This window comes from Talpa occidentalis, unplaced genomic scaffold (genome assembly GCF_014898055.3).
Source record: "Talpa occidentalis isolate TD23 unplaced genomic scaffold, MPIMG_talOcc4v2.1 talOcc4.13, whole genome shotgun sequence".
Classification (NCBI taxonomy): Eukaryota; Metazoa; Chordata; class Mammalia; order Eulipotyphla; family Talpidae; genus Talpa; species Talpa occidentalis.
Window position 1 is genome coordinate 79,133,375 of NW_023601322.1, and position 25,276 is coordinate 79,158,650.

At 39.1% G+C, this 25,276-nt stretch overlaps 1 pseudogene; it reads right to left on the bottom strand.

Moving 5' to 3' along the window:
• On the bottom strand, nucleotides 1-24,784 carry LOC119243729 (aldo-keto reductase family 1 member B15-like; annotated as a pseudogene).
• Between the last annotated feature and the right edge of the window lie 492 nt (nucleotides 24,785-25,276).

A 25,276-nucleotide genomic window follows, 5' to 3' on the forward strand; every position in this document is an offset into this window, starting at 1 on the left:
CTAGTGTCTATTGGAGCTGGATATGGCTGCCATCTCCTCATCACTCAGCTTCAAGTCAGAGATTTTAAAGTTCTTAGTGATGTGTGCTGTGTCACAGACTTGGGGATCACGGCCACATTCCTCTGGACGTGGAGCCAGATTAGAACCTGGCTGTGCTCTTGTTTTGCTTAGCTCAGTCTCTTTCTTGGGCTCCTCCAATAGGGAAGGCTCATGTGGCTTGACCCATGGTCTGCTGGGAGATCCAGAGGGTGATGAGCAGTGGTAGCAATACCCTTGGGGTGGCACTACTGGATCAGTGTCTCCTGTGTGATGAGTGGCGCTCACTCTGGTTAGTCACTGGCTTGTATTTCAATGCAGGTTTGTTCAAGATCCTTTTGGTCTGGAAATGATTGAAGGTGGAGACCCTACAGGATTTCACCAGCCCCTCATCCACCAGCCCCTCCCTGGTCTCCCGAGCATCCAAGATGGGGTATTGCCTTTATTATCTTTGGGGAAAAATCCTTCCAAGCCTCTAGTCCCTGTGGCCAGTAAATAAGATAAATTTCAGATCCTTAAGGGTGTACCAACAGGTTTTCTCAGGTTTTCTTCACTACCATCTCTCAAAGGGGTGGGTGGTTCCTTGTTAACGAAGAAGAGATCCTCCCTCTTCACAGTCTTCTCCTGGATCTTTTCCTGGATAGCTTCCCCCACCTCACTCTCACAGATATAGATGCAGCTGACGTGGGGACAGCCTGCATCAATGGCCACCTTCGCAGTCTCTTCTACTTTGCATGGGAGGGACTTTAGATGCCCATGATGGGCACCTTGGCTTTGGTACTGAGTTCCATGAAGGTGACCAGATATTTACAGAATATACACACACAGAATCATAGTTAAAAACTATCATGTTTCTATGTGGCATCTATTCATTATCATATATCATATTATATATGTTCATCTATCACTGCCAGACACCAGGACCAAGCAGCATCATGTTGTAAAATGTGGTGGGGTGGTGGGTAGGGGGCAGCAGACGGCCTTATGATGCTTCCAGTGCTGTTCTGGGTCACATATAAGTCACCCTTTTACCCCTTCCCTTTCTCTCCCTTCCCCCAACATCCACACAACTTGTCAAAAAAGCTCTAGGCTGGAAGTCAGGAGAAGTGGGCTCTAGTCCAAGCACTGTGCTTTGTGTTGGAATGTGGATCTATTAATGGAATATAGCACTGAAGTATCAGAATGCTGGCCTCAAGGAGAGGATCCTAGATGTCAAGGTTACAGCAGTATCACTTCCTACTTTACAGAGACCATAAAAAGGAGGGGAGGGATCCCATCAATTGAGAAATGGAAATCTGCGATAACTTTCATGATCAGAGAGTAATTATTGAAATCTATTCTCTGGGAAGTTAAGTGCATTTGCTCTTTTTCTACAGAGCTTTGTGCTTCTTTGCATTTTCAAAAGCATACTAGCTGGACAAAGACTATTACCCTGTGCGTTGATCAAAGACTAATTAAAATCAGATTTAATTTTCATTTTTAGTAGTAGTATATCAAAGAAGTGAAATTAAAAGTTCATCTTGCCTTCATATCAAAAGTACATAATCAGCTCCTACAAGACATATATTAGAGAGAGACTCAGAGACTGGAAATGCTTGGTCTTGTAGAAACCTAACCCCCGAGAATGAAAATATTATATAAAGTTGTACCATATACTGCAAAGAAACGGATACAAACTAGTGGGAATACATTTGGTCCCTAGCTTTTCAATTATATCTCCCAGGTTGTACAGCACGTGCTTGTCCACCCCTGCTATCCAAGAGATTGCCTTTGGTAACCTCTCAGGAAATGACTACCCTTGTTTCATGCTGGCTGATGGAGTTGTCCTGACTGGGGAAGGGGAGTTAGAAAGATTAGAAGGAGGGAATGATTAAGAATCAGAGTGTGGGCCTCCCTGGTGGCACGAGGTGTTAAGATGCAACCTATGAAGCTAGCTGCATCCACTATGGCATGAGTTCGATTCCCAGCCAGGGAGCTATTCACATGGCACAGCAGACCTCTCCTGTCTCGCCCACTGCTCCCCTCAGCAGTGTATTTCAGTCAGTCTGCCTGTTCTGTTCCCTGCTCGGTCTCTGGTAAATCCTCTCACCCCCCCCCACCCCCACACCTCTGGCCTGTACGATAGCTCTTGTATGCATAAATAAATAAATCTTAAAAAAAAAAAAAGAATCAGCATGATCTGAGAATCTGAATATGCATCTTACTACCTTGGAGGAGTAACTTACTTCCTCTAAGCCTCAGTCTCCTCATCTGTGGGAGGAAAACAGGGAAATGTGGTAGTAGTTATTTATAGCATCTTTGGAGGATTCAAAGAGATAATGTATATAAAGGAACTGGTTCAGTGTGCCAGGCCCATGATAAACTGCTGAATAGCATCATCACATTGACCAGAACATTTTATCAAATTAAGAGTATTGCCCTCCCCCCTTAGATCATCAGTCCTTAACATTTAATGATAACCCACAGAGTATAGAATATCATATAGTATGTCATGCTAGAAGGAGTAATAAAGATATGGAAGATGTAACCTCTGTTCCCTTCTGAGTCCTTTATCTTCCTCAGGCTGATTTCCCAGCATCAGAAACTAAGTGTACAACCTTCGATCAGAAGCCCTAATATGTTTAACTAGTTAGATCTCACACATAATTTCTCATGTCTCTTTTTTTTTCCTCTCTCAGACATCTTTGCCACCACAAAGCTGAACTAATAAAGGAGTTACTGCAATTACAAGTTAATCAAGGCCCCCCCTGGTGGCGCAAGGGGAGCATCCCACATGGCGCAGCAGACCTCTCTAGACTCATCCGCTGCTCCCCTCAGCAGTGTGCTTCAGTCAGTCTGCCTGTTCTGTTCCCCACTCTGTCTCTGGTGAATCCTCTCATCCCCTGCATCTCTGGCCTGTACCCCAGCTCTTGCATGCATAAATAAATAAATCTTTAAAAAAAGAGTTAATCAATATGAATTCTCAGGGAGTGGAAGTTTATGGTATCTAGAATCACTGTATGTCTTGGTTTGTTTGGGACAGAATTGATTTAGGATTACTATGCTGGTATAATTACAATAGAATCCTCTTTAATTCTCTAAAGGTATCTCCATTTGAAAAATTTTCATAGCATCTTTAGTATTGACCTATGAAAACATCATACTAGCTCAGTTGTTTAGACAAGGCTTCTAATGAACCAAAGTCTTGGATCTTGGATTGCCTTGCTCCCATTAGGCTACCCTCTGTCACAGATCTACTCTTAACTTCTATTAAATGACCCCAAATTTATCCAAACAGTGGGGTGAAAACAAATATATGCAAGAACATCAAATTATCACCACTTGAAAAACAACTCAAAGCTCATGTTCTGTTGAAATCAGATTCCAGGCATCCGGATGCAGGGTGGATAGCTTCAGGACACAGTCAAGAGTTTGGGAAGAATAAAGGCTTTAACTCTTTTTGTTTCCTTTCACATTTCCCTCCCCAATAAAATGTTGCCATCACAAAGGAATGAGCATAAATTCAAGGCTTCATTTCCTCAGGTTGAGATGAGAATGAAATGCTGGGATTTCCAGGTTTCAGGGAAGGCCACTATTGTTTTTATTTCAACTCAGAAAACTGAACCTCAGCACTTCAATAGCACCAGACTATTGTTTTCAAAATTATGACATGTAGAGCTTCGTGACAAGCTTTCTAAAAATGTGGACTAAAGCTCTAGGATGTCGGATGTTAGCATTCCAATCTTTTTTTTTTTGGCAAAGCTGTGCATTTTTTTTCAGTGACAAATTTCAGCTATATTGTTTTAACATTCAATTATTGTTCAGTGCCTAATATTCAGAAAAGAGGTGCCGTTATTCTACTGTGAGCTTTGTAAATTGTTTTTTCCAGATAGTCTCTTCCTCATTAGCAGAACTTAGAAAAATATATGTAATTAGAAATTCTCTCTGACCTTTGCAAAGGTTTGGAGACTTTTATGTTGCTGAATGTGAATTTTTGTGTGTGACAAACTATTTTTGGTGATACAAAGCTGCCTTTAAACAAGATGCAACTCATCATGGGGAAGTTTTAATGTATAGATTACAAGAAAAATATAAATTTATTGAATACTTAATTTTATATTCACATGCATTACCTATATTACATTTTCCCCCTTTCTGTTTCTTCCTCTAGTTACTAAACTGTGAGGCGCTCATCTCTTCTTGAGTCCTTTATTCCCAGTTTCTACTACAAATGCACAATAAATATTTTTTGAACAATAAATGATGACAATTAGAGAAACACTATGTGTCATAGGAAACATCCAACATAGTGTATTCTAAGCAGTCTTTTGTATTTCTGTTTGGCAGGCAAATCTTTTTTTTTTTTTTAAGATTTATTTTTATTTATTTATACAAGCACTAGGCACAGTCAGAAGCGCGGGAGGGTGAGAGAATTCACCAGAGCCAGAGCGGGGAGCAGAGCAGGCAGAAGGACCGAAGTACACTGCTGAGGGGAGCAGTGGGCGGCAGGAGAGGTCTGCGCGCCATGTGGGACCCTCCTCTGGTGGCCGAGGAGCAGCAGGGGATCGAACCGGTGCTGCAGAGGCTGTGGGCAGCTTCGCAACCCAGCGCTCATCCGCTGTGCCACCGGGGAGGCCCGGCAGGCAGAATCTTTTCTCATACAAACAGTCATGTGAAAAGGACTTAGCAGCCTATGTTCATTCCTAAAAGTGAGTTTATTCCCTTGCTTACTCCAAAAGCAGGATTTTCTAGGTTAGCATGGGAATTAAATCATCATTTTAAAACTTATTTATATTCTGAAGACACTTCTTAAGCAGAACTCCCCCTGAATTCAAATCTGTTTCTCTTTATATAGTCTTTTTCCTAGGTGAATATTAGTTAGAAGGATTCAGAGTGATGAGAAACTGGTCACCAGGGGTAACTACTGTCTTCTCCAGGGCTTTAGGGGAGACTCTAACTTCTGATTCTGTAAAAGGACACTCCTCCCATTTAAATTCCTTACCAAATTATGAGGGCTTCTAATTTCCATGTGACCTTCTTGTTTTAGCCACACATCCTGTATGGAAAATAGTGAAGGGAAACTCTGGAAATAATTTTGAACCTACTAAAGATCCATAGGCTTTAATCCAAAACCCATAGGGCAGATGTGTTTTGGAATTCAGAGATATGTTTGGGTTTTAGAAAGGTAATATAACACATATGGTGCAGATTACATAAAATCCTTAGCTTGTAATTCAACACAATAATTTTCTTCAGCTAAATGTGTGAATACTCCCATTAAGCAAGACAAGTAGATATTGCTTTTAGCCTCACATCAAAGGAATGATAGCCATGATCTACAAAGAATTCATACAATTCAGCAAAAAGAAGACAACCCAATCAAAAAATGGGCAGAAGAGCTAATAGTCACATCTCCAAAAAAGATATACTGATGACCAACAGGCACATGAAAAAAATTCTCATCATCACATCATCAGGGAAATGCAAATTTAAGCTACAAAGAGATACCACTTCACCGCCGTGAGAATGGCCCACATCAAAAAGACCAGAAATCTAACAAGTGTTGGTGAGGGTGCAGAGAAGAAGGAGACCTCATATACTGTGAATGGGATTGTTGACTTATTCAGTTTATAATCAGTATGGAACTTCCTTAAAACAGTATTGATATTTCTCAAAATGTTAAAAATAGATCTACCATATTATCCAACAATTTCACTCTTAGGTATCTACCTGAGAATGCAAAAAACATGAATATGAAGAAATATATACACTCCTATGATCACTATAGCACTGTTCACAATAGCCAAGCTATGGAAACAACTTAAGTGCCCAAAGACAGATGAGTGGATCAGGAAGACATGGTATACATACACAATGGAACACTACTCAGCTATAAAAAGATAAACTCTTGCCATTTGTGACAACGTTGGAAATGGAGGGAATTGTGCTAAGTGAAATAAGTCAGAAAGGGAAAAACAAATACTGGATGGTGTTACTTATGGAATAAAGAGAAACAAAATGAAGGGTCAGATGAATGAAATCAATAACAAAATGTAGAAATCTGACTGTAGAATTGAGGCTACCAGGGATGGAGGAGAGTAAAGTGGGGAGTGGGAACAATTGACTAGGGTTTTAGGTACATGGGTATTTTGGTGGGAGTGTGGTGTAACACACACATGAAGGGTGTATACAATACATGATGTTATAAATCAATGTTACCTCAATTAAGAAACCAAAAGAAAAAAAATGTGTAAGCTTTTGAAAATCAGTAAGTTAATTTATCAGTCATGAAAAATTATTTAAATACTCCGTACTTATAGAATATAAGCTTTCAAAAAGAGGAAATGGATTCTAAGTATCTGTTACTAGCTTTTAAAAAATATCAGTTTTATTGAGATAGCATTTATATTAAATGTTACATTATATTCTTTCAAAGTATACAATTTAGAGGCTTCATCACCACTACCCAGAGTTGCACAACTATCATCATTCCCTAACTCCCAAACATTTTCATCTCAACATAAAGAAGCATTATTCCCATTAGTATTCAATTCCATTGTTCCTTTCCTCTCATCCCTAATGATAGATTTGTCTCTTCTGGACATTTATACAAATGGAATCATGTAGCCTTTTGTCATGATCTTGTATCATCAACATTATAGCATATAACAATACTTCATTTCTTTTTACAGCCAAATAATATTCCATTCTGTGAAAACAACACATTTTATTTACTCATTCATCAGCAGATAGACAATTGGGTTGTTTCAACTACTCAGAATACTATGTACAAGTTATTGTGTAGACTTAGGTATTCAATTCTCTTTGGTACATACGGTAACTGTGTTTAACTTTGAGGCACTGTCAAACTATTTTCCAAAGCAACCACACCATTTTTCATCCCCATAGATAATAGATTTAGGTTCCAATTCCTCTACGTGCTTACCAACACTTGTTATTTTCTGACTTTCCAAGTATATAGCCATTCTGGTAGATGTGAATTAGTATCTATTGTGGTTTTAATGTACATTTACCTAATTACTAATCATATTAAGAATCATATTACATCTTAATAGCTAATTATATATTTTCTTTTTTTTTAATTTACTTATTTATGTATAGAAGAACTGGGGCACAGGCCAGAGGTATGGAGGGTGAGAGGATTCACCAGAGACAGAGTGGGGAACAGAACAGGCAGGCTGACTTAAATACACTGCTGAGGGGAGCAGCAGGTGAGACAGGAGAGGTCTGCTGAGCCATGTGGAAATCTCCTAGAGCCAGCTGGGATAGAACCTGTGCTGCAGAGGCTGTGGACAGCTTCACAGCGCAGTGCTCAAGTGCCTGCGCCACCAGGGGAGGCCCAATTACAAATTTTCTTTGGAGAAAAAGCTATTCAAGTCTTTTACCCACTTTTATATGTGTTATCTTTTTATTATTGAGTTGTAAGAATTCTTTTATATTTTGGATGCTAGACCTTTATCAAATATATGATTTACAAATATTTTCTTCCATTCTGTGGATTGTTTTTTCACTCTCTTAATGATTTTTTTTGTATTTAATTTTGATAAGGTTTAATTTATTAATTCTGTTGTAGCTTATGCTTTTTAAAATTTTTTAAAAGATTTATTTATTTATATAAGAACTAGGGTACAGGTCAGAGGAATGGGAGGGTGAGAGAACTCACCAGAGAGGGGGGAGCAGAACAGGCAGACGGACTGAAGACACTGCTGAGAGGAGCAGTGGGCGAGACAGGAGAGGTCTGCTGTGCCGAACCCGTGCTGCAGAGGCTGCGGACAGCTTCCCAGCACAGCGCTCAACCTGCTGCGCCAGTGGGGAGGTCCTGTAGCTTATGCTTTTGGCATCACATCTCTCACATCAGATTTCATCTCACATCAGATTACCCACTTACTTTAAGCGGTCTATATCCAATTCTACTGCTCCATGAAGTTTGGCGATAAAGAGTGGGAGGTGTTGAAGTAGAAAACACATGAGATTTAGAGTCTTAAAATTGAGTGCAGTTCTTCCACCATGGAAACTAAATGTGTATTTTTTCCATGTCTCAGTTTTCTCTCTGCAAAGTGGGGTAATAACAATCCCCATTTCATAAGGCTATTGAATTAGCTAAAGTGTGAAAAGGTCTTATCACAATGCCTGGTGCACAGGTTATTGTCATTTTAATTGAGAGATTTGGAATTGTGGCTGGACCTAATGAAGAATTATCCAATAGAATTAAAACTGTCACATGGCTTTTAACCATGCAGTTCTGAAAAATTATTAAAATTACATGAAACTACAGCTTAGTTTATGGCTAGATAGACTTTTCATCATGGAAAAACCTGATAAACTCACAACAGAAGAGTTTTATTTCTTTTGAATTCAGGGATAAGCAATGCAATTGCTCTTTGGTATCCTAAGAAAATCCTGGATGAAAAAACTACGGTGTCATCATAAGTGAATGTTTTCTCATGGTGTGTGCATGTTATTTATTATTAATAGTCTTTGATATATCTACATGGACTTAAATAAACAAAATTCCTTCCCTGTCACTTAGATATGAGACCTCAAGAAAGGTTACATGATATTTCTGTAAAATATTTACCATGATTTATAGCACTACCTCAGAACTTCCATATTAATGACCCAATCATTTGGTGTTCACAGATACAGTGTAGATTAGGGCCACAATAAAACATACTGTTTTATTGTTATACACTTAGGTATTGGAGAAAGTCCAAAGTCAAATCTTCTCAGGGTAGCCTGCTCCTGTGACAAGTAGACTAATAAATTTGTACTTAATAGGAAGAGACCTTTCTGCAACTTTTATTTAGACAATCCAATTAAAACTTTGCTACTTTATTCACCATCAAAATGTAAACTCTTGGTCAGTAATCAGTATAATTGTATTTCCTAACGCGGGCAATTTTGCAACTATTGAAAATACTTTTGAAAAACAACAACACTCTTATGCAGTAAAAACTTTACTTTAAATTGTTACACAGTTTTTTGTTTTATTTATGTCATGTGAACTGGCAATCCAAAAAATAAACATTTAGGGAATCTTCTAAGGCAGATAACTAAACAGTACTTTAGGGGACTGCAAGGCTAGATAACAGCCTCTTCCACTAAAAATATGGAAGTTTAGTAGGTGAGAGAGGAGCAAGATATTGTCAACTGGGTGAATGACAGTGGGATAAAATTCTCCATTACTACTTCGGTTGAGAAAACAGTGAAATGACAGCCCAAGTAAGAAATCAGCCAGAGATGTTTTAAATAATGCCAATAAATTTATTAGGGACTTTCCTTAGCACGTCACAAATATGGTAAGTCATTCAGTCCTCACACAAACCCTACGAGGAAGAGGTACTCACTTCACCTTTAACAATAGAAGCAACTGGGTACAGATACTACGAGATTTGAATGAGGTAGGAACACAAGTAGTCTGACCGAGGAGTTGGAGCTCTTAATTATGAAGCCACTTCTCAATTCCATAGGAGTAGAAGAGAAGAGTAGCTTTTGGATTTCTAAACAATTTCTTCAAAATCCCCCAAATGTGGGGTGCAATCATGTAGTTAAATAAAAGATTCAATAGTAATTTTTCTCTTTAAAGAGGGAAAGTAAAATAAAATAATATATAAAAAAATGGGAAAATAAAGATTTTTCCACTTTTATCTGTTTTACTATAAAATTAAGTTCTATGTTAGAAATATTTTATATATGCTAATACATATAGTTATAAGATTCATATCATGTGATTATCCTGTATAGTATCAATATGAAAGCTCCAAAAGAATTTTGTCTGTGCTGGGGATACATTTCATTTCCATAATTTCCAGGACTCTACATACCTTTTTATATATAATTATAGCTTCTTGTATAGATTGGTTAAATTAGCTGTTAGTAAACAATACCCCATTTACTGCTATGAACTCAGATGCAAATAGCTAGAAAATTGGTCTTGATTGAAAAAAGCATCTTTAACTTAACAATCACAACTGGGGAAGATTCAGCTTTGTAGTGTCTGAATCTCAGTATATGAATTTTCAGAAATAACATTTTGATTCTGATATGAAGAAGCCTCATTACCTTGTGTCTTTATTTTTATTTTTCTGTAGAGAAACTCGGGTTGGATAAATGTAGAAAGCCTTATGTATGGTAAGGTAAAAGTATCAGGCTTTTCTGCCCCCCACCATTAGGATGGATGAGGGAACCCTGTGGTCCTGAATGCATGCCTGAGGGCGGGCACCTGGAGTAGGGGGTGGGCATAGTAGATGGGATTCACCTGGGCTGAGACTGGGCTTTTAAGGACGCTGTCACGGGGACGCCAGCAGAAGCCAAGAGAGAAGCAAAACGAATGGAAGAGCAGAGAGCAGAGACCACCAGAGAAGGCCGGAGAGCCCAGATAGAGTGAAGACTTGCTGGGCCATGGGAGGCCTGCCAGCCTCCCGGCCCCCCAGCATCCCTGCCTGTCGTATGCCTGGTAAATCCCAATAAAAGCCTGCAAAAGCCACTGAGGGCTCCAGGACTCCCTCCTCCTTTACCGTGGTCTGCTTGGGTCATAGAAAACCTGCCCTGTGTCCTTCCTGCCCCTACGCACACTCTCAAATTTCTGCATATAAAACTGTTTAACCTTGTAAACCAGTAGCAATGTTGATATGAGACAGAAAATGACCATTTGAACAGGTCATTTTTCTAGAGATAATCACACTTTTTTCCAGAAGAGCTAAAATCCTGAGAAAATGACAACTCAGTCCTGGTGTCTTTTTCTCTACCTTATTACATATTTCCTTAAGTTATTAGAATACAGACCAGCAATATCAGAGAAATGAAATAGCTTGACAGCTGTTTGGCTCCTCAAGTCCTAATGCTTTCTACATGTTTTCAAATATATTTTGCATGGAAATATTTTTTTTTTAACTTCATGTACTTTGCCTCCCTGGTGTTTAGCTGTTAGTCATTTGTAGGTTATAAAATAATGTTTTGGAATAATAAAACAGATAGGAAAAAAGCCTCTTAAATTTTCACATAGGAGTGCTGGGGTAATGCCGTCTAACCCTGTTTCTATAGTAACACTACGTTTACATTATAATAATAGCTATTCTTGAGAGCTCTTACTTGCCAAGTACAATATGTATCCATACTTAATCTTCAAAACAGTCTGAAAAGGTACATGGTATTTGCCCCATTTTATAAAAGAGAAACCTGAGGTTGAGAAAGATTAGGTAAGTGATCTAAGGTGACAAGTAAAAAAGCAGCGCTGAGATTCAGGTAGAGTAAATCCTCACTTAACATCCTCAATAGGTTCTCAGAAACCTACCACGAAGCGAAACGTATTATAACCAAAGCAGCTCCTTGAATAACGTCATTTTGGTCAATGTTGGTGTTATTTCTTTTTCTTATCAACATTATACAGGTCTGAGTAACTCCCAGGTACAGCCCTTGCATCATATACCACCTCTTAGATTAAAAATATGTGGCAGTTTTGACATCATTCCATAGTTATTATGGTGACCAGCCTCCAATGATCCCTTTCTCTTGACATTCTCACCTTTGTATCATCCCTTTCCACAATGAATGTGTAGGGCTGACCAATGTACCTAAAAGAGTATCACAAAAATGATGTATGAATTCCGAGTTTGGGTCATAAAAGGGATTGTGGTTTCACAGTACAGATGATCTTTGAACAATATGGGGGTTAAGGGTGTGTTACCCCCATGTAATCAAAAATCCACGTGTGATTTTTGACTTCCCCCAAATTTAACAACTGATACCTTGCGGTATCAAGCCTCACTGATAGTGTTTGTTTCCATTTCTAGCACCATGTACGTATGGCCTGTTAAGTGTTTGTGAGCATAAGTTTTGATAAAGTTTAACTTTTATAATGCAGTTGTATATATTTTATGGTAGTAAATTATAAAATAGACAATTAGCCACATAAATGTATGTCCTCAAGATATGACTTTCTCTTATTATTATTATTATTATTATTATTTTGCTATTTCTAGGCTGTATGGCTTATCTGGGAGTTTTCTCAAATTGTTGCAAATCGGTAAAAAGTTTTCCAATAGATTTATTGGAAAAAATCTGTGTGTGAATGGACCCACCCAAAGGGACAATTGTAATGTCTCCTGACTCATTTGCTCTGGGGGAAGCTAGCCACCATGTTGTAGGTACAAATGGCTCGCTATCTACTTGGAAAGCAAATGAGGTCCCTTGCAGACAACCAGCACTAACCTACCATGTATGTCAGTGAGTCACATTGGATACCATCCTCCAGGCCCAGTCAGGCCTTTGGACAAACGCAGTGTTGGCAGACATTCTGGCAGCAACCTCATAAGGGTTCCCGAGCCAGAACCATTCAGCTAATTCACTCCAGATTCAGAACCCACTTAAGACCGTGTGAGATATTAAGTACTAACAGTAGCTTCAATTTGGCATCATGTACTGTGAAGCAACTGATAACTCTTATAGCTTTTGTCAGACATTCTTACTCAATTTGGAATGTGCCTGTTTAGTGATTTTACATTCATGTTAATGACGGGTTTGGAATTTGTATTTGCCTTTGAATGTTGGGTAGCATGAAATCGGTCAAGGATCAGTGGGCAAATCTTGGGTAGTGATGGTGATACACAACTATGAAGGAGAAGTGGCTGCCTTTTGTTCCAAAGGATGGATGTTAAGAAAGGAATTGCTGTTTCACTTATAGCAGGAATATAGGGAAACCAGGTAAGACATCAGTGTAAAAAAAACAGTAACAGTACAAAACACAACAAAGCAAAAACAAACAATTATAAATCAGAGACATCCTGCAGGGGAGGAGGGAGAGGGACCAGAGGGAGGGAGGGAGCAGCACAGGGGACTGAGGTGATGGTGCACGGGTGCATTGGGGAAGCAAACACTATGGGGACTACACCTGAGGGGGTGGGGGAAGCAAATATTGTTTAAAAATGGACAATGATGTAAAAAATAAAAAAAATTAAAAATAAAAGAATTACTCTCTCAAAGTCTATATTAACTGGACAATATCTCTGAACGGGTGATCCTGTCTCAAATAGGATGATATTATTTCTTGAGGGTATCTGTTGTGTTGCGAAGTTGGGACAAGATTAAGCTTTTGATTTTCATTTTTGTTTTGAGGATAATATGTCTGGTCTCTACTTCATTTCCCCTTGACTCTCCCTGTCCCTTGGTTTATCTGGACACTCAGCATTCTTTCTGCATCTTGAAATGGTTTTTTTCTCTTCCACAGAGAAGGGAAAATGCTTTCTCTTCAACATGGGGTTCTATCTCTTCTTCTCTTTGTCACCCTTCCTTTGCCTCATGCTTTGTGCTCATCTTATATTTCACTCCTTTTTAAAATAACTATGTTTTATTGAGATATAATTTACATATCATAAAGTTGAGGTGTACAAAGTGTTCATTTGCTACATTCCTATATTGCTATATGATTACTACAGTAGCTTTGGCTAAGACCTTTATCATGTCACATAATCAACATTGCTTTTTTGTATTGAAACAGCATTCCCTCAGGGACTGGTTTATATCCTGGGGGCTGGGGTGACTCTCCTCACTCCATCTACTCCCTCTGTACTCTGCTATGCTAGGAATTCAGCATCCTGTTGAATGCCTGCCTCCCTTTGACTAGAGCAACATAGGAACCCGGATCATCCTTGTTATAGTCCCCACTGAATCTCTAGAGCTTTATTATTTGTTGATTCAGTAGGTATTGCTTGAGGGAAATTTATTCCAGACAGAGAGAGAACAAACACAGAGGCATGAAGATATGAAATTTGTGGCATGTGTCAGGGACAATTTGCTAAATTAAAAAAAATCCGTATTTTATTAAATTCTTATTTCTTTCATGTATAGATTAATTCAATTTTATAGTAATTAAATTTATTTGAAAACTTAACATTGTGTGAAAGTAAGTTTAAGTGAAATTTATATTGAAGTGTATTAAACTAAGTTTTAGCCTAGATTGCTCCTTGTAGCCTTTTTGTTGTGTCATTTTTCTCCCAATTTCAAGGACAAAATATTTGGGGCCACAGGGAGACACATGCCAGTTCAGATTTAATCATGAGTCACTATGGAACAGTGGAAAGGTCCCGGACCATGTGTCAGAAGGTCTGAGATGCCATTTGATTTTCCATTTGTCATTCTCCCCAAACTGAACAAATGCCTGTCTTGTGTGCCCTGACTGTTCTGCGAGTTTCAGCCTTCGTGGGGTGAGGTCAGCAGCACCTTCTGATTGGTGGCAGCCTTGCCTGTCAGCTAAAGGACTCTCTTTATTTTTCCATCACCCACCATGTTTAATTTGTTCATCTAATATTTATCATTGTCTACTTTCTGCCAGAACGGTGCTGAGTGATTGGTTAGAAACAAAAGGCAAACTAAAAAAAAAAAAAAAATAAATAAATAAAAACAAACCCTTAGTCTCTGACAAGAGAAAGGTTGTTCCTAGAGGGGAAAAAGGTTGCCTGGGGGGAGTGGTTAAGGGAAGTGATCTGTTGGAGGTGGATGGTGACTGGGCATTTGGTGGTGGGTGTGGTGAGAAATTATACACCTGAAACCTATACAGTGCTGTAAACTAAGGTGACTTCAACAAAAAGGAAAAAGAAGAAAGACAAATATGACTTAGCGTGTGCCATATGCTACAGTGGAAGGAAGTGAAATGTGTAATGTGAGCACAGAAAAAGAGCGATTGCTCTCAGGGCTGGCTTTCTGAGGGCAGTGATAACTGGATCAGTTTTGAAGCACAGGTCAAAATTGGCCCTGCCAGAGTGTTGGAGGCAGCGAAGAAGGTGCAAAGGTCTGGAACTAATATGCGCAGCTGGAAGTTTCCCGGCATATAAAATGGGCGAGAGATGTGACCCGTGAGGCTAAGTCACAGAGTCCTCCTCAGAGTCCAAAGGGTAACTAAGATAAATGAGCTTGCTGGTCACCTGCTTGCCTGCTCCTTCCACAGGCGTGTGTGCTGAGTGAGGCTTGTTCACAGCACACATTGTTCGGCCCCTATGGGGTTACTGGAAGAAATAAAAGAAGTTTCTTTTTCTCCGGATCATACTGGAAGTTGCTAATATTTTACACTGGGCAAATTTAATTATGTTCCACGAAGGATTTGAAATGTGTAATTTATTTTCAGATCTAAGTATTGGAAATGGGGATTAACAGGAAACGTATTGTGGGAAATTATAATTTGGAGAGCTAGGCTAATAATTTAATATTCAAAGTGTATGTGCATTGCCTGCCTTCTCTAGAAGCCTCTGTGTGTGTGTGTATGTGTGTGTGTGTGTGTGTGTGTTTCACCAACAGATAAGAGCCTTTAGAAGCAGGAGTTGGGTCTCAACAGTGTATTTATTCCAGAGAGTCTCACAGAATCTCTTCCATGTGCTAGGTACTGGAGAAAGAGAGGAAACAATGTATTGTTAGCCTTGAAGAGCTCTAGATGATAAGTGAATGTACCCATTTTTCTTTCCTGGATCTTTCCCACTGCCTTATAATAACTACAACTAGCATTAGAACATTTGCTGTGTGCCAAGAACTTTATGTTATTTAACATTCTCCATAATCCTATGATTATCCCCAGTTTCCAGTGGAGGAAAGTGAGACACAGAGAGGTTGCATAGTTAGTAAGACAAAACCAAAAGCACACCAGTTATCGACCCCTTTACAAAGATTACAGAAAATATTCTACAACTGTTTGATAATTAAATTACCTACCATACTTGTTTTTTGCCACTCCTCCAAAGTACACAGCGCAAACACAGTTGTCCTTTCACAGGTAAATTTCACTGAAACTTACAGAATTACACAATGAGTCAGTGTAGAATTGAGAATCCCAGATAAGTCTCCTTAACTTTGCTCTTTCAAACTGAGTAGACCTACTTCTGAGACAGTGTCCCCTCTGTGATTATAAAACTCACCCTGGGTGAGATGAAGAAATGGAATTTAAATGATCCTTGAAGATGGATTTGATTTTTGGAAATAGCTCAAATAATTTGAAGCCACGCCTGATGAATGAGTTGGCAATAAAGTTAGATAATGCCATTTTGGTCATGTCCTGGCTGTGCATTCACTACCACAGCTAATTTCATTGACTTAATTTTGTCATACAATATCAACAGAAAATTCCTTTATTCGCCTTCCTTTTCTGAGTGCTGTAGAGAATAATTATAATCCATCTGCCACAGTGAAAAGCCAACAAGGTTTATAAGGTCATGTCTGTAAAAAGCTGCCATGAGTAAGCCACTCTGCAAACAGAAGAAACTGTTATGACTATTACTGATTACTTATCACTAATGGACTTCTTGGTGGGGTTTCCCAAATTGTCCTCATGCAGCACCACATAGTTATATAAAGAGGCAACTCCTAGAACTTGCGCTTCAATTACACTTGCCCAATTTTATTTCTTTAAAAAAACATGGAGGGAGATAGAGAGGAATGAAACATGTAAGTGAACTGAAATCATTAAAGAAAAAACCTTTTATGTTTAATCTAAGTGGGGACTTTATGTTGAACTCATAGAGATTTAGAAATAGATTTCCATGAAGTCTGAAAACTTCAATTAAATGCCAGCTAAAGATTAAAGCATAGGGCCTCCCCGGTGGTGCAGCGGGTTGAGTGCAGCGCTGTGAGGCTGTCCACAGTCTCCATGGCACCAGTTCGATTCCTGGCCGGCCAGGGACATACCCACATGGCGAGGCAGACCTCTCCTGTCTCACCCGCTGCTCCCCTCAGCAGTGTATTTCAGTTCTTCTGTCTGTTCTGCTCCCTGCTCTGTCTCTGGTGGATTCTCTCACCCTCCGGCACCTCTGGCCTGTACCCCAACGCTTGTATAAATTAATAAATCTTAAAAAAAATTAAAAAAATTAAAGCACAATTTATAAAATTGCATTTTAAAAAGCCAATATTAAGTGTTCTAAAAAACTGAATGAAGTGAATATGGATGAATAAAACTTTTGTTAAATTAGTTTTTCTATAAATATTTTCAAAATTGTCAAATAAGGGATCGATAACAGGCTGTTACTTAGAAGTCAACATGCACTCCACTTGGGAATCCATTCCATTATGCTGGCAGAATCACACCTGCTGCTTCCCAGAACTGCCCAGCACACACCTGAGTCCAGTTCCACAGATACAAAAAGCACAGAGCAGTTAGAGAACAGAGACACAGAAACAAGCTCAGGGCCTCCCTGGTGGCCTAGAGATTAAGTCTTAGGCTATCACCTCTAATGCCTGAGTTTGATCCCTGGCCAGGGAGCTAACACACATGGTGCAGCAGACCTTTCCTGTCACGCCCACTGCTCCCTTTAGCAGTGTGTTTCAGTGGATCTGCTTGTTTTGCTCCCCACTCTGTCTCAATCATCCTAAACCCCCGCATATCTGGCCTACACCCCAGTTCTTCTACACACACACACAGATAGAGAGAGAAGAAACAGGGGCAGATCCAGGTTTTGTGGGCCTGAAGATGATATACTTATATATATTTATTTTATTTTATTTTGTTTTGTTTTGTTTTGTTTTGTTTATACATGCACTGGGTACAGTCAGAAGCGCGGGAGGGTGAGAGAATTCACCAGAGCCAGAGCGGGGAGCAGAGCAGGCAGAAGGACCGAAGTACACTGCTGAGGGGAGCAGCGGGCGGCAGGAGAGGTCTGGTGCCATGTGGGACCCTCCTCCGGTGGCCGGAGAGCAGCCAGGGATCGAACCGGTGACGCAGAGGCTGTGGGCAGCTTCGTAACCCAGCGCTCAACCACTGTGCCACCGGGGAGGCCCGATATACTTATATTTTTATCAGCTGCATTATCATGTTTACAGTTCTAACAGGGAAGGACTTCTGTTTTGACTTGGCATTCATGAGAATGAAATCTTCCGCTTCCAATTTCTATATCTAACAGTGGGAGAGTCAGTCAGAGATTGGCGTCTAGCTCCACGCATTTCCAACTTTGTTTCTCTTTCGTTACCCATGTACTTTTGATGCACGGCACCCGAAGGGCATGCTCATATCCTGATACCATCTCTGGCTCTGCTCTTCTGGGTCACCGAGCAGGATGAATTGGCTTGGCAGGTGCTGGGTGTATTCCAGGAAGCCAGGATGGCTAGCAACTTACATAGGAATGACAGCAAATCATATAAACACATTCCACTAATCACAAACTAAATGTATCTCCAAACAACTTCTAAGGTCAGAATGCCAAAAATGCTGTTGGTTACCTGACTGGGAAGTGGGACAGAGAGAAAGCTGGAGTAGATAATACATAAAATTATAATGTTGTTTGAAAAGTTTACAAAAGTGTGTGACTTTGTGAATATCTTACTGAGACCACACCCACCGCCTTTAAAAGGGCCCATATGATGAGGGTAGATATTAAAACTTCATTGATTTGTAATGATATACACCTATAGCAGTATATTCTCTACATGGTTAATATGAGAGATGGTGCCAACAAAAAGGAAAAGGCGCTAGTTCTTCTACTTCTAGTGGCGATAGAAGGCCACAGGGAAATCTCCCCAGATGTTATGCTACACTTTTTGAAAAGGTGCATATGGCTAGATGAATAGGGTTTTGTGGATTTTTTTTTTTTTGTAAAGATTTATTTATTTATTTATACAAGCACTGGGTACAGTCAGAAGCGTGGGAGGCTGAGAGAATTCACCAAAGCCAGAGCAGGGAAGAGAATAGGCAGACTGAAGAAGTACACTGCTGAGGGGAGCAGCGGGCGGCAGGAGAGGTCTGCGTGCCATGTGGGACCCTCACCTGTGGCCGGGGATCGAACCGGCTCTGCAGAGGCTGCGGGCAGCTTTGCAGCCCAGCGCTCAACCACTGCGCCACCAGGGGAGGCCCTGGATATTTATTTATTATTATTTTTTTTTTTTGAAAGTCAATGGGTATATAGCGAGCATGCTGAAAAGCCTGGTGACAGGACAGAGGATGAGTATTGTGAGAATACTGAATTCTTTGTATAAGTGGGTTATGGGGAAGTATCTGGGGAAATTTGGGGAAGAGACTGTTGGTCCCTTCTCTCCTTGCAACATTAGTTGCTAGGGAGTTCTAGTCATTTCTGCCTGGAAAATTCTCACTCTCCTATCAAAGAGAGCTATTCCTCTATACTTCACCTCCTTGTTCTAACTTCCACATCTCTGTGTCCACATCCTGACTCACCTCATTCTCTCTCAGCCCCCCGACAGTCTGCCCATCATTCTCCCCTCTGAGCGTGGCTGAGTTCACAGGTCCGGCCACCCGGACCTTACCAACTAAAAACAGATTGACTCCATTCTCTGAAAGACCTGCCCGTCACCGAGGTTACTAAAAAGATTATATATTACCTAAACACGGTGCTGCTTCTCTGATGCCACCTACTCAATCTTGCTCCTGGAAGAGAAAGCCATTTCCTAGAACTCAGCCTGCCTCCAACTTCTAAACATCACTCTCTTTTTAATTTAATATTCCCCCTTCCATAACTTCTTTTTATTCAGGAAAACATTAGCTTACAACACTGTGTATCTTTTAGAGAAATAGGTGCACACCTCTTCAGATGTATGTTATCACATCACCAAGGCACCCCAAATCCTCTACCGTAGCCCACTGAGTCCCTTTTCTTGTGTTCCTCTCCCCCCACCTTTCACTTTTCGTAGCTCAATTCTACAGCCAGATTGCTAAGGTTTGTTTTGGTTTAGTTTTGTCTGATCCTTTGCTTTGTTTCTTTATATATCACATATGAATGAAATCACCCAGTATTTGTTCTTGTTCTGAGTTTTCTTAAGCACAATCCCCTCCAGTTCCATCAATGTTCCTGCAAATGACATGACTCCATTTCTTTTTACAACTCCTGTGAACAGGAGCTGAGTCCAGGGGCTGAGGTAGCGTTCTGTTGTTCAGGTTCCAAACATGCTCCTGTCCTTTTCCTAATAGCTGAAGTGGGTTTACCTAAGAAAAAGCAAGGCTTTAGGAGGAGAAAGCAGAAGGGAAGAGGGTTAACATTTTCCCTTCCACTACTCACTGGTGGTTTGGAAGAGAAAAGCAGGAGCAGGGTGCTCCAAGTCAGGTGGAGTTGACCTGCCAAGGTCATTGCTGAATGTAGGCTGGACTGGTCCTAAACCCAGAGCATGTGCTGCCTCACCTTTGCCTTCTCTGGTTGCTGCCTTGCACCTGCTTGGTACCTGCAAAGCCCATGTTATCTCATTGCACACATTAGCTCCAGTGGGTAACATTCGCTTTTGCCTAAAGTTAAAATAGATTGACACTCTATTAAAAATATTAAAATTAGTAGAAATATCTATTAGAAATATTTTGGGAAAATTTATTAAAAGCAATAATCTAATGGCTAATTTGTACTAAAGATGTCCAAGAGCTAATTCATTCACTAGAAAGTCTTCATTTTTCTTTGATGAAAGGCTAATTTATGAAACTATTAATTCACCAGAGTCTTTCCAGTCAACCACTTATACAGCTTACAGCAAGTTATGTTTTTAAAGGTTGCCTAATACTCTGTACATTTTGGGAAATAATTTCTTATGAGAGTTTAGAAACTGTGTGCATTATGAATGTCAAAGATTTTCAAAGGATCATCTCAAGGGAGCTTGGGAGAGCAATCAATAATTTCAACAACCTCTCAGTAAACCTCAATTAGGAAAACTTTTTAACTAGAGAAAGTCTGATAAAACCAGAAAATTTAGAGGCATTCCCTTTTTTAAAATCAGGAACAAAGCAAGATTGCCTGGAGTTACTACTTATACTAACACTGTGGGATCCCTTGCTTCTCTCTCTAATAACATTTAAAAAGATTTAAAAGGCATAAGATCAGAAGGAAAAAAATGATATTTAAATTATTTAAAGTAATATTAATGTCTACCAAGAAAGGGTTACGGATTAATTTTTAAAATTACAAAAATTTAGCAAGGATGTTGAATTTAAGTTTGATTTAGAAATTTATATTTCTGTATAACATCAACAAAAGAAAATACAATAAAAATATAATTTCAATACGAACAAAGACATAAAATAGCTAGGAATAAATATAACAAATGATGTGTGAAATCTCTGTGTAGAATATTCTGAAACTTTATCAAGGGATATTAAAGAAGACCTTAATAAATGGAGGCATGCACACACGTATGACTAGGTATATTTAATACCATAAAAAGTGAAATTGCCTCATATTGAACAATAGATTCAAAGAAATTTCAACTAAAAAAAAGGTCTGACTTGACAAATTGATTCTAAAATTTAAATGGAAAGAGAAATTTTCAAGAATAGCCAAATCCTTGTGAGTGAGGTAAAGGAGTCTTATGTCTTAGAAAACAAAACTTATAAAGTGACAGTAATTAAGACAGCAAGGTATGACAGAACTGGCACTGTAGATTACGGATAAAGAAAAGACGATTCAATAAATAACATGGGCTAATCAATTATGCAGAAAATTAAAATGTTCTAATTCACACCGGAAACAAAAATAAATTCCAAATATATAAGGGGCCCTAGCTTGAAAGAAAAAAAACACACTTTTAGAAGTAGGTAGTTCTTAAACAAGTCACAGGAAGTACAGACTCATTAGGAAAATAAATGATAAGTTAAAAATAAGAATAAGAACTCAGCTATAACAAAGAGTGTGAATAGACAGGTCATATGCTGGAATAAAATATCTGTAACACATACAAATAACAAATGATCAGTACATGGAATGCCTAAAAAACTAAGAATAAGAAAAAGTTAGGTGCCTCTTTCCCCTTGTCCTGCCTCAAAGGATTATAAATCTGTAAGCAGGAATATTACAGAAGAGGAAACAAAATGACCAATAAACAGATCGAAAAGGTGCTTCTCTCTAGTAATAAGGGACGTACATATTGAAAACACACTGAGATACCTTGCACAACTTCCAAGTTGAAAAAAAGTCAGACAATATAAATATTGAGGTGGTATAACTGCTGATAGTAACGTGAATGACACAAAACCTTGGAACACAATTTGACACAATGACTAAACTTAAGCAAGTCCATTCTCTATGACTCAGCAATGCCTTTCTTAGACATGTGGTGTAGAGGAAATCTCAGAAACAAAGACATGGGAGACTCAAGCAAGATGCAGTATTGCTAGGATGAGTGCCAAAAATGGAAGTAACCCAGAGTGAGGCCAGAAGTAACCCTAGTGAGGCCTTCGAAACCTTCTAGTGGCTTCCCATCACAATCAGAATAGAATTCTAACCCTCTTCCTCCTCTGCTTCTCTCTCTGATTTCCTCTGATCCTATTCTACCCAAGTTCTTCAAGACAAAAGATCTCCCCCACCTCAGGGCAACATGCTTCTTCTCAATCTTTCTATGGTTGGTTCTTCCTCACCCTATAAATAGGACTAAAATGCCACTTTCTCAGAGAGTTTTTTGCTTATCACCTCAGCTAAAATAGTTTTCTCCATCTTTTTCTTTAATGTTGTCTTTTATTAGTTTCCCATAATAACATACATTAATATTTGTATTTTGTATGTACATATGCATTCATTCATCAAACATTTTAGGCCTATCTTTGCTATTAATAATCTCTACGAAGAGAGGGACTTGGCATTTGTCACTAATGATTATATCCCCTGCGTCTTCCACATAGACCAGTATATAATAAAACTTTATTGAAGTGAATGATTAAATAAAAACACTCCATAAATTGTATTTGTGTCTATTTGAAGTAGTTTGTTGATCTGAGAGTGCATTTTATTAGTTCTAGTGCATGGAAAGGATAATGGAATGCCACAACATCCACATAAATTCTTAGTATTTATTCAGAAGGTAAAGGGAAGTGATTCCCTGGTCTAATTTTTGACTTCAAACAATTAACCAATATGTGTCTAAATAGTTCTACAAATTATACTCAATGATTTTATACATAATGCATTAAATATACCATTTTACCAGACTAAATTCCTCCAATATAGAAACTGAGATACATGTAGTGTTTTAAGTTAGTTCTGGTATACATCAGAAAAAACACTTATAGATACTAATATAGAGATTTGATATTGAATATCCAAAAATGTAGGATAAATAGACTGAGGTTCCTCTTAAAGAGGCTTGTTTTAGGTTGATGCAGGATTTTATTTCTATTTTAAGTAGCTATACTTATTGAAATTATATGTGTTATATTTACCTAAATTAGAATGTATGTTTTATATATTTTTAAATATTACCTGTCTGTATATTTTAGTTTATAAACAAGTGAGGTTTTCTGGTTTGAGATTCCAAATTTGTTTTTTTTTTTTTTAGATTTATTGATTTATACAAGAACTGGGGTACAGGCCAGATGTGCGGGAGGTGAGAGGATTCACCAGAGACAGAGCAGGGAACAGGCAGACTGACTGAAATACACTGCTGAGGGGAGCAGCAGGCGAGACAGGAGAGGTCTGCCACACCATGTGGGTATCTCCGTGCCGGTGGGGATCAAACTGACACTGCAGAGGCTGCGGACAGCTTCACAGCACTGCACTCAACCGCCTGCGCCACCAGGGAGGCGCTGAGCTTCTAAATTTGGTTAGAATCCCAAACAGGAGTTTGTATTACAGTCTACATAAAAGGTGGAGTAAACAGACAAAGCGATTTGTGAAACACTTTATGCTCAACAAAACATGGAAATAATACAAGAATTTTACATTTCCAATTACAGGGCTTGTGCTCTTACTCAAGCAACTGCTAACACAGATATATTAAGTAACATTTTGCATAAATTCAGAAGCTTGGTCTCTAAAACTGCTTCTTAAAATTACTTAATTTGTTTTCATGACCTGACATTCTCATATGTGAATGCCATTAAAGTGAAATTTCTGTGTTTCCCATTTAATTTTTAAAAACTATGATTTTGAGCATTTTTTGTATAAGTGATTTAAAAATAAAATAAATCATCACATTTCTGGTGTACTGTGATATAAAAGCACAGCTCAGGTGTGGAGGCTTTGCCTCTGTCTTCACTTGAGAACTGTACATGAAACTTACATTAAAGTTTACATCAAAATTGGATCACAAGCTTTTTCCTATAAGTGACATCCACTGGCACTTGACTTCTACAATATATAAGGAGCTAGATAATGCTTATGAGACAAAATGAATAGAGTTGTTTTAACTAATTGACTTTTTTTCCTATGAACTTGAGATGGAGTCAGGAATTGAGCAAATGCATAGCTGACTATCTACTACTAAAAAATATTAAAGAAAACACTGATAATGATTTTTCCTTAAAAGATGATCACATCTCAGGGGAACCCCCTGGTGGCAGAAGGGGCTAAGTGTCAACACTGTGAAGCAATCCACAGCTACTGCAGCATGAGTTTGATCCCCAGCCCGCTGCTCCCCTCAGCTGGGTATTTCAGTCAGTCTGCCTGACTTACCCGAGACAGACAGTTCCCCACTCTGTCTCTGGAGAATCCTGTCACCTCCTGCACCTCTGGCCTGTACCCCAGTTCTTGTATGCATAAATAAATAAATCTTTAAAATAAAAATAAAAGATGATCACATCTCCTGCTATGTACCCTTAACAAATCCACCAGCCCAGACGCCTAGGTTATGCCTTCTTTTTCCTTGTGGCAGATTGCTACCTTGGGGATGAGGAAGAAACACTCCAAGAAATACTGTGGGACGGCCAAGGACATGGGGGGTAGACAGGATGGACGTACCTGAGAAACACAGAGCCCGGGCTGTCTGTGGAGCTGTGTGGAGTCTCAGCGCCTACCTTCTTCGGGCTGCCTGGAACCTCAAACTGGAACACAGAGTCATTGGAAAGCACTAATTTCTTCACCATTGTGTACTCGCCAATCACCCAGTCAAGAAATACGATCAAAAACTCATTGGCTCAATCTTCCCAATAATGTGAAAATCTCTGCGTTTTAGCTTTACACAGTTTCTGCACTGCAGGAAGCATTTGGTTCACATGACTCCTAATCTGGCCGAGGCTATTTTTTTTAAAATCAGTTAATGAGTAACATATAAGTAAGACACAGGTGATTTTCATCCTACCAGCATTTTCTCTAGAGGGAAAATAATGTATTTGGGAAATTTAGCTTTTAGTTTACTCATAGGAATACCCCCTAACTCTGGATTTAGGTGGAAGAGTCTAAAGCAAAGCTTTAAAATAATGAGGTGCAGAGACTGGCAGTAACTAAACATTAAACACAGGGATAGTTTTTCTACCCCCCTGAGCCTGTACACTAAGGTGAGGAATGTGGATGCTTTATGCCTTTACATATACAGGAAATCACCTGTCCACCTCAGGTGGCAGCCAATGTATGGCAAG